The sequence below is a fragment of the Giraffa tippelskirchi genome, chromosome 1 (assembly GCF_054371585.1).
Source record: "Giraffa tippelskirchi isolate mGirTip1 chromosome 1, T2T-mGirTip1v1.2.pri, whole genome shotgun sequence".
Classification (NCBI taxonomy): domain Eukaryota; kingdom Metazoa; phylum Chordata; class Mammalia; order Artiodactyla; family Giraffidae; genus Giraffa; species Giraffa tippelskirchi.
The window spans coordinates 218,926,290-218,939,847 of record NC_137275.1 but is presented as its reverse complement, the minus strand read 5'-3'; the positions used below and the strand labels follow the sequence as shown (position 1 = coordinate 218,939,847).

The window sequence follows — 13,558 nt, the reverse complement described above, 5'->3', positions numbered from 1 at the left end:
CAACAGCACATGGCGTTTCAAAAGCGCAACATGCCCCCAAAATAATTAACATTGAGCTTGACCCTTTGCACATCTTTTCCAGCAAATAAGCCCTTAAATGGCCAGTATCTTACTTTAGTGAGTCTTCTTAAGTTATGGGGAAAATGTGAGTTGTTACTATGGAGAAGTTGCATCATTTATTTCCCTTGAACTCTCCATTCTTGAGACATTATTAATTTTTAAAGAATGAAATTCTTCAATTTTAGGAAAGGTCTTCTCTCTTCACCTCTTGCTGTAGAGATTTTGATGAATATCTTCCATGGTTTGATCTTGTTTTCACATTTTCTTTATTTTAAAATAATTTGGCATTATGGTTGTATAGTTTCATTTTTACCTAGAATGGAGTAGAATTGTGCATGAGAGTCGAGGGATTTCTAACAAAATAAAAAATAAAATCAGAATGATAAGCCACAGCTAATGAACTATGCACTAATATTGTCAAGAATTTAAAATGCATTTTATTCAGAAACTCTTATGAGATATGTATTATTATCTCCCACAGACAAATGCAGAAAATGAGGTTTAATGAGGCGAAGCAATTCGACTACAGTCACGTTAATTGTAGCATGAGATTTGAATCCATGTCTGTTGAAATCCAAAGTCTGCGTTTTAATCCTTATGATGTCCAAAGCAAAAATATCAGATCTGTGAAGGACACATCATAAGGAAGGAAAAATGCAAGTAAATTGTCACTCATTCATTCAAGAATCTATTTGATATGATTTGACACAGAGCATGCTCCGAGTCAAACACTGTCCCAGGCAATGAGGATGCAATGCCTAGAGGAGATATAATCCTCACTTTCAGAGGCTTAAAAAGTGAAAGACATGGCAGGCCAAGTAAATATGCTGCTTGAGTTGCGCTAAATAGTATGAAAGAGAAGTGCAGGATGTTTGGTGAGTGTATAATAAGAGAATGGATCTAGGTCTAATATGGCAAAAAAGGAGCTTTTCCTTGGGGAAGTGATAACAGGGCTAAGACTTGAAGAAAGGGTAGGAGTATGTGGAAAATGGGGGTGTTAGTCTGATTACTCTGTCGATGGAAGCATCATTACTAGGGTAGGGAACCTGATACAGGTTGCAGTAGACACAAAGGTCAGGGAGAGAAGTGGGGAGAGAGATCTCTTTTGCATGTACTAAGCCTGAAATCCTTGTGATACAGCCAAGCAGAAGTGTCAAGGAGGCGATCTTATATACAGGTATAAAACTCGAATGAAGAGTCTAGTCTGGAGATACAGTTGTGGGGCTAGTTGACAGAATTATTACAAAAGGGTGTTATAGGAAGGGATGGACAACAAAGGTGGAAAGATTGGACCTTTGAAAAGTAGAGGGAAACTTTATCTTGTGATACTGGGAAAGAGAAAAAGAAGGTAAGGACACAGGTAGATATAGAAGTTATGTTGCACTACAACATGTAAGTACTAGAATGTTGACTTGGACAAGGGACAACCAAGGCAGGTAGGAAAATGAATTACTAAACTCCATGGGAAAGGGGAGAGAGGATTCGGGAAGCAGCGTAGACAACGAAGGGCTTCCCTGGTGGTTCAGACAGTAAAGAAACTGCCTGCGATGCAGGAGACCCAGGTTTGATCCCTGGGTCGGTTCAGTCCTTGGGTTGGTTTGATCCCTGAGTCAGGAATATCCTCTGTAGAAGGGAATGGCAACCCACTCCAGTATTCTTGCCTGAAAAAGCTTATGGACAGAGGAGCCTGGTGGGCTATAGTCTAAGGGGTCGCAAAGTGTTGGACATGACCGAGCAACTAAAACTTTCACTTTCTCTCTTTCATAGACAATGAAACATTTGAAAAGATGAATAAGCATTAATCAGGCTGATATGTTGCTAAAATTAGCAAGTAGATATATAGAGTTATGTTATTCAATATTTAGGACAAACTTATACTATATTTTGTTGTTGTTTATCTGAAATTAATAATGTGCTGGGTAATCCTGTATTTTATCTGACAGTCCTTTGGACAGAAGTTAGGAAAAAGCACTACTGGAGAGGGTATGAAAAAATTAAAAGCATCAGTCCTGACAAGGCATGAAGTATTTAGGGAATCACAAATAGCTTGTAATAAGCAAACTAAGGAGTTGTTGCAAATGATAACACAAAGATATTCAAGGGTCATAATATGATGTTTGTTTGCACGCTTACTTTAGGTGAACAGTTCTGTTTGATGTTCATCAGGTAGTTCAGCCTGTAGTTAGGGAAGCAGGTAGGCAGATAGGTGTCATATAGGAATGGGAGCATTTATCAGTTCAGTTCAGTTCAATCGCTCAGTCCTGTCCGACTCTTTGCGACCCCATGGACTGTAGCACACTAGGTTTCCCTGTCCATCACCAACTCCAGGAGTTTACTCAAACTCATGTCCATTGAATTGGTGATGCCATCCAACCATCTCATCTTCTGTTGTCCCCATTTCCTCCCATGTTCAATCTTTCCCAGCATCAGGGTCTTTTCCAATGAGTCAGTTCTTCACATCAGGTGGCCATAGTATTGGAGTTTCAGCTTCAACATCAGTCCTTCCAGTGAATATTCAGAACTGATTTACTTTAAGATGGACTGGTTGGATCTCCTTGCAGTCCAAGGGACTCTCAAGAGTCTTCTCCAACACCACAGTTCAAAAGCATCTATTCTTCGGTGCTCAGCTTTCTTTATAGTCCAACTCTCACATCCATACATGACCACTGGAAAAACCATAGCCTTGACCAGACGGACCTTTGTTGGCAAAGTAATGTCTCTGCTTTTTAATATGGGAGCATATACTATGGTCAAATATAAGGAAGAAAGGAAAACATACAATTGTTTGAACACCTCTGGTAAATCAATCCCTTTTTGACATTCCCAATCTCTCTCTTTCTCTCTCTGTCTCTCTCTCTCCCCAGTGGAAGCTTGAGGGAGATAGTTTCAACATCATGTTCCTTTCACCTGCAAGGGTCTTTACACAACTGTGAAGGAGTGCAGTTTCTCTCACTAGGATCGTGAGACTCTATGCAGACATGAAACATGCTCTTTACTGATGGAAACTCTCATCTAGAGAAGGAGTCTTGTGAATGTCTGAGTCTTCTTTCATAACTCTCTGAATACTTCAAAAAATGCCATCACCTTCCATGAAGCAAACACACGCACATCTTCTTCTCTAAATGCTCAAATTTTTCTGGATAGTCCTATCCTGTTTACCATAAAACCAAACAACTTTGAAGGTCCAAATACGTGCAAGTTCTTTAAAGGTTTAAACATGGTTCTTCCCCTTGAGATTTATGTGTGTGTACACTCACGGTTTCCAAGCCTTGGCCATTGCCTCGGGGAATAGGACAGCTTGTTTTGGCTACAGTTTGGGAACAGCACAATTGAGACATTGCTCACACAAATGACACAGACCCCACTGGTGATGTCATGGCTTTCAATGGAGATGTTGCAAAGGAGTCCATTTAAAGGTATTGAAAAGGAACACTTGGGTTGATCTTTATCTTGGGCTTCTGAGAAACTGGATCTTTATTATTAATATAACCTCATTATTTTAAGTAACTTGACTATGACTGTGGTTCAGATCACTTTCAGAAATGCATATTTCACGTCTACTGTGAACCAGGCATGGAGTTTAATGCTAATATTTTCAGAATGAATTAAATACTATCCCTGCATATCTCCTTTCTCTCCTGCTCTGCTTTTTCCTCCACTACTTCATTTTAATTTTTTCTTGCTTTAGTCACTGAAAGATAATTTACAGTTTGAAATACCCCTTAATTACCATGTTTTATGGATTTCAGAAAAGTTCCCTTTCAGTTCTAAACTGCCTTAAAGATAATGAGTAGAAGTCTGGGTGCAAAGGTCATTTCAGGAAAATGTTTTATTTTTTAAATCCCGTGACAAAAATGGACTTAAAGCATCTTTTAATTGGGTGGTAGTTAATTGGACCCCAGGTGGGTCAATTTTGAATTGTAACAATGGCTTTCTGAACTTCTGGAATATTTTGTAAAGTGTTGTAATAAAGGTAATAATAAGCACAAGGTGATGTGGGAGCCTAAAGAGGAGCTCTTGATTCAGACTGGGACAGGGACGTTGGTGAAGATGTCTGATAGCGATGTCTTCTGAAAGGAAGCAGTGCCTGAAGAACTGAAGAATCAAGAAGACGACTTTACAGAAGGGATGAGGAAGAGAGATATTCCAGGCAGGGGGAATCCTTTGGACAAATGCCTGATAGTGTGAAACAGCAAGATGCTTAAAAAGTTTCTCCAAGGCAAACTCCATCATTTTACAGACAGATTCCTGGCCCCTGGAGAGGGGATGTGGGTTGGAGGTACTTACCTGAAGTGTTAGAACAACTGTCAGAGCACAGACCAGAACACTAGCTTTCTGACTCCAGATCACTGGTCTTCTCTGCGAGTGTGAGGCCTTTGTTCTGCTTGTTTAGACTACATTCCAAGACCTGAATGCTGGTCAAAGTTCCTGTAAATATTCCAGTCATCCAAAGCAACAATACTTACCGCAAGTTCTGTGAGATGTCCAAGACCACCCTATTTGCTAGATGAAGCATTCTCTGGAGGTTTTTTTACGGGATTAACAAACCATGGAATTCTAATGGGGATGGGTCTTGGCTACTGTTATTTCGAAAAATTCCTTCAAGTAACTTTAAACTGACCCAGGTGGGTCAAATGTGAATTTGACCCAGCTTCCTCCTACTCCCATTTTCTCTGTTTTCTTCCCTGCTATTGCATTCTCAAAAGTCACTTAAAGCCAGTTTCTGTTTTGAGGGAGTATATAATTTAATTACCATGTTACATTAACTTCCAGAGAGTTCCACTTGACTTTTATCCTTCCTAGAGCCTATGGTAGGAACCCGGGATATAAGCTATTTGACCTTGAGCAAACTACTTTTTCAGTTTCTTTCTTCATATCTGCCTAAGGAGACTGATTGGACTGGCTGACTTTTCATATTTCTCCCAGCCCTAAAATTTAATATTTTATTTTTCTAAGTAGTTGCTGGCAGAAAGATTAAGTTTCTTGCAAGTTGCTTTCAAAAATTAAATATTTTCCAGGAGTTTGATCTAAGGAAGAGCTAAATTGCCAAGCATGAGCCTTGATGGCTTCTACAATCCTCCCCTTGGTGCTTTGGGCCAAAGAGCATGACTGCCTTTTCCCATCTCTTGAAGCTCTCTTCGTTCTTCTAGCCCAGCTTCCCGTACATCTCCTTGGATGGTCTGCCATGTTTATCCTGCTGCCAAACAAGAACAAAAATAAAACAAAACCAAAACAGCATTTCTATAATTTTGTAGAGGGAAATCATTTGAAATAATTATTCAGGCTTCAGCGTTCTAAAGCAGTTCTTCAATTTCTCAAGGACAGTTTGTCATGGTCCCCACTTTTCTACCATCTAAGGAAAGTGTCCTAAGTAAGTACAAGTCTAAAGATATAGGGGTGGAACTAATTTCTTATTGGGGATTGCCATAAAATGTGAATGTTTTCTTCTCTGATCTCTAAATGTGGCAACAAAATTTTCCAACAAGGCTAGGTGGGAAGAATGTTGACATCTCTTCATTCCTCCACTATAAGATCACCACATCCTTTGGACAAGTGATAACACACTTAAATTCATTCCCACACATGAGAAGAATTCCTTTTTTCACAATGGCACAGTTGGAGGGTTCTGAGAAAATGCTCACAGAAGTCTGCCATACCTGCTTGGTATAGCACAGTTTATACTGGTTTCCTCATCTCATTGCCTCTGACTTCTAACCTTTTCCTTATGTTCCTGTAATAGCATTCTGCTTGGAGTTCCCCAAAGTCCCTATGATGTGTCTTGGTCCAATTCCTGGCACTTCATGGGAAAGCCCCTCAGATCACTTGTCCTGAGGATTCTGTCCATATATCCATGAGTTGAATTGTCATCCTAACTCCAATTCCACCTCTATCATGACAGTTCTTACATTATACTCCAAATACTTTTAAGCATCTACCATGCTTGGAGGAGTGGGTCTCCATCTGATTCATCTCCAAACACTCAGCATGTGCTGAGCGAAGCTCTGGAGAGCACTGGATAGCCCTTAACTAAGAACTAAGCAGGTATACTGTGATAAATATATCTTCCAAACACAGTAGACCTTCAATGCATGTGTTGAAATGATTAATAAAACACTCTTAACTAGAAGAAGACAAAATGTAATAGCTTGTAAGGGCATGTGTGGAACAAAAGGTCTCAGTAAGAGGGAACTCCTCCTGCCTGCCTGCCTTGAGCTAGGACATCATTATCTTCCTGACAGAACATCGGCTCTTCTTGGGTTTCAACTATGCTGGCTGGTTTTCAGAATGGAACTTACCCTATCTGCTCTCAGAGTTCTCAGGCCCTCACTCAGACCGAATCTATAACATTGTCTTCCCTGAGTCTCCAGCTTGCAGAAGTCCTGAAATTTTTTAGCCTCTATAATCACAACTCAATTCCTTATAACAAATCTCTGTGTGTGTGTGTGTGTGTGTGTGTGTGTGTATGATAAGATTGGGGATGGTCTAACGGCTTGGTATTTAGGAATACTGTTACTATGCAGAAACATTTATCCTGGGCAGAGGAAGTTCTATTTAGATTAGAAGGTTAGCAGTGTAATACTAGACTAAGACATCTGAACTTTCACCTCAGAGTATGGAAAAGCTTTGGAGTGTTTTAACTAAAGAACAGACGTATCTGATTTGCATTTAGAGACATCCCTTTGGCAATGATGTGGATTATGAATTGGGGGGCCCAAACTAGAGGTATTTGATATTCCACCTTCAAAACCCTTGATTGATCTGATGTATCCTCAGTACCACTTACGTGACACGCATATTGCTGCGAGCTAAGGTTGGGACAAGGGCAAAGAGTGGAAACAGTGCGTCAGATTTCCCTGCCTGCCATGATGTCACAGTCCAGGGTAGTAAAATCATTGGCATGTTTTCAGAAACACTTTAAAGTTCTTTTCAGGCTTAATCCGGACTCATGACAATTCCTCAATAATATGTATGGACTAAAATATGATTGAGAAAATAAATGACTAAATAAAGTATAGCTGTCACCCAAGATTTTAAGTGAATAAAAAGTTAATCAACAATTTTAAAGTGCATATCTATTTACAAAGAATTTTCTTATCCCCTACCTTTATGATTCTAAAAAAGCAATGCAAAGTAGGTAATCTTTTTGATCACATTTATTTATTGCATGAGGTAACAGGCTTTACAGAAGTTAACATTATTTATTCATTATACAGCCAAGTGTAGACTTGAAGTTGCATTCTCTAATTTCAGATCCATTTTTATTTCATTAGCCTCTCTATAGTAGTTAATAATATGCATCACCGGAAGGTAGTCTGTAGAGAGACTTGAGCCCTGTAATAGTCTCCCCAAGGAGGTACAAAAACTGAAATAAATGGAAGAACTCACTAGCCAAGGAAAATCCACGCTCAGGCTGCTGAATCACCCAGGCACCAAGCTGACGGGTAGGTGACTTTACTCTTGGTGGCAGACCAATATACCTTGCAGGAGCTTAAATGGCTTCTTGACATAGACTCTGTTCATGGATTCTCCTGGAGTCATTCACTTATTCATTTACATACTCATTCATTTAGGATGTCGTCCAGCTTATTAAAGCAGGCCAGGCCCAAAAGGATGATCTCATCCTGTCTGGGGAACTCAGACCATGGAATAGGGTCTGGCAAGAATTTTCTCTCTGGTGTAAGTGGGTCAGGAGGCCTGGGGATTGAGAATAAGAGGGCTGTCTGTTAAGTAGCCCCTCAGAAGGGAGAATGGCCCCTTCTGAGGCCAACATGGGGATCATGTGTCTGTCTGTCCCAACCCTCCTCTGGGCCATGTCTGTTTTAAGTTCTGTGCCTGTCTGTTTTTAAGTTCTGGAAATAGGAAAATCAACTCAGATTCCACCTTCTTTGCACCAAGCAGACTAATTTCACATAAAACATAAATTCAGTCTAACTCCAAAAAGATCCACAGTTTTCCAATTGACTTATGTAAGCCCCAGAGTGGCCTGTTACCAATGAAGGGAATAAGGCTTTGAAGTTAGAGAAAACAGGGTTCAAATCCCACACTGAATGTGTTGTGTGAACTCTACCCAATAAGTTATCTTCCCCAAGCTTTACTGTGCTTGTTTGAAGAATGGAGAAAATATTAACTTCAGAGGATAGTTGGGAGCAACAGATGGAAAAAATTCAAAGGATATTAAAAGCAGAACCGTTTGCTGTGTGTTACTCCCTGCCCTACTTGTAATTTCTAAAATTGAATCATCACAGAATTCATTTGACTAATGAACCCTGAGATGGAAGGATAATACAGGACTTTCCTGGATGTGAAAACCAGATCAGTGAGAGAATCCAGAGTTCCAAGTCAAAGCCAGTCTATCTGACTCTACATTCATGCCTATGAGCTCAATGACATATAATCTCTGCACTCTTCTCTTGTGCTTTATTGCTATCCTCCCCACAGCTTCCCTTCTCTGCCTTCTCTTTCTTCATCACTGAAAATAATCCTGTGGTTCATTTTAAGATGAAGACACCTAAGCTTGTGGTTTAAATCCAATACAGCCCAACACCAGTGTTCTGTGGTTCTCCTTCTACTGAATCATCTAACTCAAGTCATATATTCAGCACCCAATAAGTGTTCATCTTTATTTCTTGACAGTTGGTTCCAGAGTAAAAGCATATCTGAGACTTGCCCCCTTGAGAACTGGCAGCTATGATTATATGTAGATTGGAGGACACTGTCCGAGATGGCGACGATGAGTAGGGAACTAGAGTGTGTGACTGCAGGAAACTAGTTGGTATCTGGAATGTTCACTGCAGTTTGCACATGTGTTATATGATGGTGGCATTTTCCATCTGCTGCATCACCCCTCTAGGTTTGGTTCACAGCAGCAGGGCTCTGGGAAGGCATCAGTACAAGTCTGCCCTCCAGTGCACTCTCAATGAGAAGAGTGGAGAGCCGCTCTCTACCTCCACCCACACTTAAGGCAGCAAATGGAAAGTCATTAGGAGAGGTGAGTTTTTTGTGTACAGTTCCTTCGGTGAAGAGACCATGATGACACTTCACATCTGCTGTGACTCCGCTGCCAGAGCCTGAGAACTGCACTCTCTGATGCTTTATCTGCACCCCTGACTCCACAGGGAAAGCTTTTCTCTGCGCTTCTCAGCGTGCAGACATCCACTCCCCTCACCTAAGAAACTGGTCTTAAACCATGTTCTCATTGTTCTCTGCATCCAGATTCACATTGCCACTTGGAGGATGATACTGTCAAGCATGGATACAGATGCCTTAGCAATGATGATGGCTTGACAAGGATGAGGCATGTCTGTTAGAACCAGGCTGCATGGGGTCAACCGTTCTCATCCTATGCATATGCTGCTTCCTCCACCTAGAATGCGATTTATCTTCATTTGCTGATTTTATTGATCCATCTGCTTTTTGGTGATTAGGGTGTTTGGGTAAAATATTGCTACAATAGAATTATTGCTAGGTTAGTTTCCAGTGAAGGGCAGTTCTTTACACAACTGTACACTGAGAATTCTATGCCATTCACAGTGATGATATGATACGATGGTACTAACTGCCACAAGGATCAACACGCTAAAGTTCAAAGTGGCAGAACAGTGACGGTTGCTTGTGTCACCAAATATATTTAAAGTGCTACTTTGAAGCGGGAAATGTGAAAAAGGCATCCAACTTCAGAGGTAGACATTTGAGACTGAGTTAGCAATTTCAGTTTTAAAATCTTCAGGAACTTCTGTAGACACCTCTCTCCCTTTTTGGGGGGACAAACATTTGTCAATTTATCTATATTGAAGCTATTTCATAATATTCACTATGCATAAATACAGGGGTTAATGAGTACATGTGTATGGTAAAAATTAAATAGTCAACTACTGTGTAAAGCATTGAGTCCGGTGTTTTTAAGCATGACCTAATTTAACTTTCATGATAATATATGAGACGGATTTTTCCTTTGCCAATGCGGAATGAATCTCAAAGAAATCATTCTATTTGCTTGGAATAACACTACTCTGGAAATTTTATCTGTCAGGTCTGAAAATCTATGTTCCTACTATTTAATAAAATTCGATATTGATGATGGCTTTTCTCAAGGCCCCCTGCTTTTTCGAGGCCCTTGACTTTATAGCTCTTTGTAGAGAAAAATAGGGAAGCAGAGACTCTGCTGTTTTCCAGATGAATGCTCTCAGACAAAGAAGTCGCCAGCTAGTTTGGAAATAGATATCTGTTTGTCTCAGGCAGACCCACCTCTTGGGCAAATTCCAGAGGCCGAGTCCATTCTATTCTGTGTTGGTTTCCTCCCCCTTGATGACTGGTTGTGTCCAACTTTGTCAAAAAGACATCTGGGCACTGTGAGCAGTAGATGCGGTTGTCTCTAGAGCCTGAAGTTAGTAGCCATCCAGTGAATGGCATGCCTCAGTGCTTTCTCTGAAAGGACTTCCAGAAGCAGGGAAGGTGGGGTGGGTCCTCCTGGACTTAAAGGCACACAGTGTGTCCCACATTATTTTATTGCACCCTTTCCTCCACGTCAGCCAGCATGTCCATGTACCCAAAGTGTCCCTTGGCTCCTGGGACCCTGGATATTTGCTTTTTAAGAGGTTGCATGAGGGGATGGTGGCAGGTCTCTCCCTGCAGTTTTTGGTTGCTAGGAGGTTGAAGCTTGTCCCTCCACAATCATGTGGTCTGTCTCTCTCTCTCTGTGTTTTGGAAACAAGAGTGTTAACTTCAAGCTTTTTTATTGCTGCTGTTGCTGTTGCTTTGGTTTTTTGCCTTTTCAAAGATTCATTAGGCTGGAGCAGTTTGTTGGACCACGCATGTGCCCCTGTTCAGAGCTAAATGACTCTGAGCTGTTGAGTGTGACCCAGAGTTTTAATTTGAACTTTGAAAGTCATTACTGTCTGAAGCCTGTGTATGAGAGGGAAACTGGAGAAAAAATGTAAATATGGGTCCCTATTGGTAGACATTCATAGCAGATAAAATAGATGGGGGAGATGCCAAGAGGCAGCAATACATGGTAGGTCTGTGACAGAAGACAAAGACCCTTACTCAAGACAAATGGCTCCCCACCTATCTCGATATCAGCAGAAGAGCCTGTTTTGCTGGCACTAGGAGCTCGCTATCTTAACAGGGAAAAGAGCAAGGTCAAGTTCACATATGTGCTAGATATAGAAGTGAAGGGACAGGAGTATTGTGAAAAGTCTCTCTGGGAACCTTAGAGACCAGTAAATTCAGCATCCCTGCTTTATAGATGAAATAAGCTAAGAATCTACTCAAGAGTGGGATGAATTGGGAGGCTGGAATCAGATATATACATATATACATACATATATATGTATGTATATATATATATATGTATGTATATATATATATATATATATATAAAATCACTATTGACAGCAGGTATAAAATGGATGACTAATGAGAACCTACTGTAGAGCACAGGGAACTCTACTTAAGGCTCCATGGTGTCCTAAATTGGAAGGAAATCCAAAATAAGATGGGATATGTGTATACATATGACTTATTCACTTTGCCATAGGCAGAAACTAATACAGCACTGTAAAACAACTATATTCCAATAAAAATGAATAAAAAAAGAAAAATAGATTCAACTAAGAACAGAATTTACTCCAAGAAACAAAAGAAAAACATCTTTAAAAAATACTCACTGCAGATGAGGATTTAACACACCTACTCCTTTCATTAACACATTCATTCATTCAGCTCAGCGTAAATCAGGGGACCAAGCCCTGGTCCAGGCACTGATGAGGGTCCAATAGGGAGCAAAACAAATGGAGCTCTTAGAGTTCTGTAGGGGAAACAGGCAAATGAAAGTAAACAGATTCCCAATACTCTATTACAGTCATTACTATAATGGAAAAATAAAACCAAGGTACTGAGAAGGAAGGATGGAGATGAAGGAAATCTCCCGGGGCAAAAGTGTTCAGGGAAGGAAGGTCTTAGTGAAAACTAAAGGATGTGAGTGATAACTAAGCATGTGGATCTCAGAGCAATAAACATGTCTGGGAGAGGAAACATTTTGTATAGAGGCGCTGAGGGAGAAAGCATTTGGAAAGTTTTTGGATTTGGAGGAAAAAAAAAATAACATTTGTCTGATTGCAGTTGGGTCATTCTGCATCGGGAGACGGGGAACAACGATGAAGCAGAAGCAGAGGTGAGGTCAAGCACGGCCTTGAAGACAATGAACACCAGAATTTTATTCTGAGGACACTGGTAATTATTGAATTTTAACTTACCTTTCGAATAATTAGTACATTCTTACGGTTCACACAATTCATAAATTTAAGCAAGTATCCATGGAATGGGTCCTTACCATCTCTACCCCAACTGCACAGTTCTCATCTGTACCCTGCCCTTCACAGACAAAGATTGTTTGCAGTTTCTTAGCTTTCCCGCATTTGAAAGGAAACAGGTGCATATACATCCTGTGTAAGCTCCTAATCCACACACAAAACACCCTGTCCTGCCACTTGCTGAATCAGTTAATATGTCTTAGAAATCTTTCTCTGCATCTGTAAAGAAATCTCCTTGATTGTTTTTAATATGTACAGAGCACTCCATCTCAGAGTTATGCCATACTTCGTTTCACCAATGGATTTGTTTTTATTTTGCTTTGTTTCTAGTTATTTACTGTTATAAGCAATGCCAAAAACTAATGGCTGTGGGCAAACATCTTTTTGCCACGTGCACAAGTCCACCAGTGGGATAAATTCCTAGAAATTTGTCAATCAAAAGGTATATGTTTTTGAGGATGTCATGAGAGACAGTAGGTTAGGGAGTTCCAAAAATTGGTCCTTTTACTGAAATAATCATAAGGGGCCAAAACTGACAGAAGCAATGTTTGAAAAACTCTGGAATCTAATAACAGTCTTCTAACAACCAGGGGAGAGCTTAATGAAGAAAAAAGGCTGCTAAAATTGTTGGTGAGAGAAAATTGTGGTGTTTTTTCTCACCTGTCTACCACCCCCCATTTCGCAGCTTGCTGGCAGCCTTGGGAAGATGGTACACATTTGTTGAAACTGCTGGTGCCAGGGAACAGGGAGCAATGCAGACTGTGTTCTCCAAAATTTGTGTATTTTGACCTATCTGGCAGTTCCCTGAGGTACTATCACTAACACTTGCTTTTGTTTCACCCCCACTCAGGCTGGGTGGCATCTGTTGAAAACATTAAAGATTAATTACCCATAGCTGCCTGGGGCAAGGGATGACGTATGAGACAAGCAGCAGACAGGTCCTAAAGCCTTGCTGGGAGGAAGCTGAGAAGGAAGATTCTTGTGGGAATAATGGTCTGATAGACTGCCTTGTATACCAGGGAATCCCAAGTACAATACGCATGCCTAAGGCTGAACACGTGGTCTGAAAAGTCCTTAGAGAACTCTAGGCTTGCATCTCCTATTGATCTTTGGTTTCTTTACAAGCAAGAGTTGAAGGCTAAGGCAGAGTTGTAGACAACACTGGCAAAGCATTGAAGGAGTATTTT

The 13,558-nt window shown here is 40.5% G+C and overlaps 1 long non-coding RNA gene across 12 annotated transcripts in view; it reads left to right on the top strand.

The window, feature by feature from the left end:
• Window positions 1–13,558, top strand: part of LOC145540675 (uncharacterized) — a 217,778-nt gene that overhangs the window by 101,843 nt on the left and 102,377 nt on the right. For all 12 annotated transcript variants that reach the window (XR_014078494.1, XR_014078491.1, XR_014078492.1 and 9 more), the window contains one exon: window positions 12,181–12,291. This is a non-coding gene — a long non-coding RNA (uncharacterized LOC145540675). The remainder of the gene's footprint in view (window positions 1–12,180; window positions 12,292–13,558) is intronic.